This window comes from Camponotus vicinus, unplaced genomic scaffold (assembly GCF_025532165.1).
Source record: "Camponotus vicinus isolate PSW18456_S1 unplaced genomic scaffold, iyCamVici1.0 SCAF_12, whole genome shotgun sequence".
Classification (NCBI taxonomy): Eukaryota; Metazoa; Arthropoda; class Insecta; order Hymenoptera; family Formicidae; genus Camponotus; species Camponotus vicinus.
Genome location: NW_028141948.1, coordinates 6,698,898 through 6,704,960, shown reverse-complemented (window position 1 = coordinate 6,704,960; position 6,063 = coordinate 6,698,898). Strand labels below are relative to the sequence as shown.

Here is a 6,063-nt window from a genome sequence, read left to right as displayed (position 1 = left end):
TTTTCAAATTAAAAGTTAAGTGGCTTCAAGAGTACTTTACAATAATTACAAAAAAAATTTTTGTTTTTTTAAATTTTCAAAATACCCCCACCACTAAATATATTTTTTTTTAATTTTGAAATTTCTTTACTACCATGTGAAAGGTTATTTTTTTACGAATCCATTCATATATGATTGTTATGTTTCGAAAAGTCATTTTCCAGAATTAATTATAAACCTCTTTGTAATACGCTATTCATGTCCGTCCATGCGCTCGATTTTTCGCGCAACACATCTTGTTTTTCTGTAATAAAAGATAACTAACACGGATACATTTATCTATGTAATTACGTTTTTTTTGCGTGTATAACTAGAATACCATTGATATTACAAATCAAATTTATATTTAATATGTGATAAGATATTAAATCGTTAAGTATAAATAAGCTCAAAATGTATGTATGAAATGACGCACGAGACTTTAAACTTGTTTAATTTAAGATGGCACAAGATGAAATAATAATAATAATAATAATAATAACACTTATGTAAATAATATTATAAAAGAAGTAATATATATGAAAATTTTGTAATTGTAACATACAATTTTATAAAGATCATCAATAAGAGAGGAGAAGAAAGGATATGATAAAAGAAGGTGTAAACATAAATCTATAATATCCATTTATTAAATCATATATAAATATATAATGCTTTTTATTAAGGGTGCTTTATATGTACAATCCCAGCAAAAAGTAACTGAAAATCAATATTGACGAATATATCCACTTTTGGTGTATTTTGAGTATGAGAAATTGCGTGGAATATTACAATTTGATCTTAGCTACAGTGCAGAGATGTATTTTTTAATATTTATTGCGTTTTTACTAAAATATTCCGAATTTTGTTAATCGAAATGATTAACTTTTGGCAGAGAATTTCACCTTGTGTCAGATATATGGCTAATTTCATTGAATTATATTTAATATCTTTTTAACCAGTTAGTACTTGTATAATATTATTTGACCAAATATTTCCTCTCTATCTAAACTACACTTTTCCAAATTTTAAACAAATTCTGAATATTATTTCCATGTGTTTTTGTCATTTGAATCGACGTGGTTATACGTTTCCCATAAGAACACATGTTAATTCGGTGCAAATTAAAATCCTTATAACTTGTGAACGCTTTAGTGAATCGATTTAAAAATTGTACTGAAGATTCGAAACATATGTAAGGACATTCTGTACAATTTTCATTAAATTCTCAATATTTTGAAAATAGGTACAAAGCATCCTTAAATAAACAAATAAGAAATTTTATAACAATTGTAATTCAATTGCATAATATAAATGTATAAATGCATTTGATATAATTATGTACATAAATAAAATTATGGTTTAAAATTCTTACAAAGATGGTGATCATGAAAAAAATGTTGTAAACATAGCGTTTTCTTACACCATGCACAAGTAATTATACCAATATTGCCGCAAACATCGCATGTTGGTTTAAAATTTTTTTTAAAACAAAAATCAACTGGCTTTCAAATTGTGCTGGTCTATTTTCAATATAACCGCTTTTATGCCATGCATATTTAAATAAATCTCTAAATCTCGGTGATGAAAATTGATAGTGTGTTAAAGATTGCAATTTTAAAATGGCATCTCGTGAATGAAGTTTAATTTCTAAATCTAGAAGTATGAAAATATCCGAAAAATTCTATTTTATAAAATTTTTCCACAAACGAAAACCATACACATCTCATGGTTGTCTTTGACCCGTTGTCCCTGCTGGTATAGTTAAAAAGACAATATCTTCAGCAGATTCTGGTTTATTTTTTGCAATTATATTTGGACAATGTCCAGTCCAAGAATCCAATAATAAAACTGATTTAGAACCAACATTTGGAAAATAAACTTCTTTTAACCAAATTTCAAAATGATGTGATGTTAATTTTCCAGATTTTGAGGCCATAACAAAAATATTGTTCTCCTTAAACATTGTTTCTTTTACTCTCGGACCGAATGATCCAGTGGGTTCTTTTAAAACAATAAAAAGAGGTGATAATAATCTACCATCGCCTGAAATTGTTGGTTGTATAGTATAACTATGTGTAATTGCCGATATTGACTGTGCTGTGCACTCTACCTTTTTTGTACCTTGGATTGCTAAAGAACGACCACTGCGAAATTCTAATTGAAAATCGCTTTGGTCTGAATTATATATATTTTCATATCCATAACGCGTAATATAATATTTTACATTTTCGCTAAATCTATTGCTTTCTACTTCCAGAGATTCTTTTGATTTTATAGATTTTTTTGTAACAAATTTTGTGACTTTACGGGAAACAATATTATGTGCCATTTTAAATTTCCTTACTTATGTTCTTGATGCTGTAAATCCTGATACATTAATGTCCTGTTGCGCTTTGAGGGCCCATCGAGCAATATCAATGTCGTAGTTACACCTTTCTCTAGACCTTCTTGAAATTTTTCTAATGTATATGATGAAATTTTTTTTAACTTCTGCAATTTAGTCCCACCTCTGTTAACTTGTTCTTCCCATCTTCGTAATTGACGTAGTGATGTCACTTTCCGAAATCTATGTTTCACAGTTTCTAACGATTTTCTTTTAACTGAATCAGCAGATTTCCAAAACTCAACAGCATTTCTTTTATATTCAATTGGGATGTCATCATTTACACATATCATTTCTTTTACATAATATGATGCTTCTTGTGTTTCATCTCCATCTTCGTCTGTTACTAGTTCTGTTTCAGGTATATCAAAAGAATTTAGAAAATCAAGAGAATCTTCTTCATCTATTTCAAATTTTTCCTCATACATTTTTTGCAGCATATTTTCTATTTTTTCTTTTACTTCTGTTTCTTCATTTGTAACAGGAGTTTGTGGCAAATTAAAAGTAATGGCAGTAAACAGAAGTATTATGACGTTCCGCGGATTGAATTGCATTTTGCTGTAAAAACATAATAAAATATACATATGTCAAAAATATAATTAGTAATTATGCTTAAAGAATAATAAATTTTATTTGATGCTTATTGTATTTATTTTTACCTTTTTTTAAATTTTCTCCTTCTTTGAGAAATCTGTTCAATAAAACAGACGGTAATTTTATATAAACGTTCGTTGGTAATTTTGCATAAACGTCTATTTATTCCACAAAAGTTATAAGGATCAAAAAATTTTAATATTCTAAAATAATAAAAATTTATATTATAATTGTGATTTTACATAGCCACAAAAGTAAGAAAATCGTAAGAAAAATATAAATTAATAGATCTTTAAAATATCAATAAATACTTACAAGAGCACACGCACCGATTTAGTACACCATTAAACGATGTCACGTTAACACTCGCAAAACAACAACCTTTTATACTATCTCGCTCCAACAGATTCAGATACACTCTTTATTGATTGATTTTTTCTTAACGATTGTCGCGCGCTCGCGGTGAGTAATTTTTATTCACTAGTTTTTAGCAAAATTTGGGAGGGGATCGCCTAGCAACATGACCATATAAGGTCATGGTGAACTTTGTGACGAAGGCGTTTGAAAGTCGGAACCCTTCGTATGCATTTTCGCATTTCTGGCGAACTCGCGCGTGGTTCGCTGAGGTGGCGGTTTTACGCGGTGCGCGAACATTCCATTGCATTTTAATGATAAAATTTATGTAAAATAAAGTTATAGTCTTTCAGACTATAACAATTTATATAATATATTATTTTTATATTCTCGCTTTATATTCTCGCGTTGTCTGTTTGCAATTCTTTCTTTTCTGAACAATTGGGATCATTACATTCCTTTTTTCGTAATCAACAATTTAGACTTAACAAGAAATTGACCTTTCTACGATCTAAGCATAATGCCTTCAATCAAAGGTTAGATTCCATACATTATTTTTGTAGCTTCTCCTCTACGTCTGGGAATTTTGGTAATCTAAATAATGTGAAGTTCTCATTTGAGCCTCCAGAGCCGACCCTTCTTTCTGATGACACTATTGAAATCAAGGTTGATTCTGGTTTGTTTAAAAATAACCGCTTTAACAGAAAATGGTTTGTCAATTTATCGTCCATTACCATCCCGAAGGATGTACAATCTTTGTTACAGCTGGGCGAGAATTTCAGTCTTCCAACACATAACAATGACTTACTGACTATGGAGTTCATCAAAAGTTTTGAAAACAACATAAGAAAGCTTTCTGCGGTCAATCAATTAGTTGTTCGGAATCGATCGTTAAATATTTTCAACAATTTACCTTCTTTCTCAGTTGACAGAGATGAATTTGATGAGACTCTGGATAGACTGACATTAGCTACAAAGAAGTTTCTTAGTGACAATAAAAATCTAATTTTGACTCGCGCAGACAAAGGTAATGCCACAGTTGCTTTAGACAAAGACAAATACGTTAGAGAAATCGAGAATCTTTTGATGGACACTGACACGTACATGGTGGTTGGTAGAAACCCTGTCAGGAAGCTAACAAATAGTTTACGTGAAATTTTAATGAGATGAAAGAATTCGAATTTCATCTCAGCTTTTACTTACAAGGCACTTTATTGTAGTGATGGTATTCTACCGAGAGCTTATGGTCTACAAAATCCACAAACCAAATTGTCCATTTAGAGTAATTGTCTCATCCATAAACAGTCCATTACATTTTTTAGCCACGTATTTACATAAGATTATGATTAAGAGTTTTCCGGTTTCTCATAGTCATGTTTCCAACAGTTATGATGTGGTTAAAAAACTGTCTAATACATATCTCGACAACAGTTTTAGATTAGTTTCGTTGGATGTGATTTCTCTTTTTACCAACGTGCCAATAGCTTTGATCATTGACAGTGTTTCCTCTAGATGGACTGATATCTCGCCAAATTGTGACATACCATGCAATGAATTCCTTTTAGCAGTGAAGTTTGTATTGGATTCATCTTTTTTCACCTTTAACGATATCACTTACAAACAATCCTTTGGTACACCGATGGACACCTCCTTGTCTCCTATTGTAGCCGACATAGTGTTGCAGGATTTAGAAAATAAAACGCTTCATTCCTTAAAATTTATTCCCCCTTATATTTAATGTATGTGGATGATGTTCTTTTAGCCTTCCTCTTCTTCTTTATTCCTCCTACTTTTTTTAACCACACTCTTGACACTTTTAACTCTTTCCATTCTCGTCTACAATTCACAATGGAAATTGCTGAAGACAATAAAATTAACTTTTTAGATGTGACTTTAATTTCCGACAATAACTTTATAATTTTTGACTGGTATCATAAAGATACCTTTTCCGGTAGATACCTACACTTCCTGTCTCAGCATCCTCTTTGCCAAAAAAGAGGCACGGTAATTAGTTTGATAGACAAGGTTTTCCGTTTGTCCCACCCTGTTTTCCATTATAAGAACATTAAAATGGCTATCAACATCCTTTTGAGAAATGGATATCCTTTAAATTTTATTTAGGGTTAAATGTCTAACATGATAAAAACTTCCGATAATTATATAAAATGTCTTTCAAATGTATCTGTTAATTATCTTCTATCACGGAAAAACAGGATGTGTTACGCGAAAAATCGAGCGCATGGACGGACACGAATAGCGTATTACAGAGAGGTTTATAATTGATTTTGGAAAATGACTTTTCGAAACATAACTTAATTATATATGGATGGATTCGTAAAAAAATAACCTTTCACATGGTAATAAAGAAATTTCAAAATTAAAAAAAAATATATTTAGTGGTGGGGGTATTTTGAAAATTTAAAAAAACAAAAATTTTTTTTTGTAATTATTGTAAAGTACTTTTGAAGCCACTTAACTTTTAATTTGAAAATTTTTTTTTATCTTATAGTTTCTGAAATATTCATCTTGAAAGGAAAAAACCGATTTTTTTTCAAAGGGGTGTTTTACCCCCTAAACACGCGTATGGGCACGTATAAAAAAATACGTGTCCCTTATTTTTGTCTAGAAAACAACATATTAAAAGCTCATCAAAATCGGAGGGGGACACTTCCGTGCCTTTCCTTGTGAGTTAAAGAGATTATAAAATCGAT

General features: G+C 30.2%; 1 pseudogene; it reads right to left on the bottom strand.

Moving 5' to 3' along the window:
• Positions 1-1,373: 1,373 nt before the first annotated feature.
• On the bottom strand, positions 1,374-2,958 carry LOC145963156 (uncharacterized; annotated as a pseudogene).
• Positions 2,959-6,063: the final 3,105 nt, after the last annotated feature.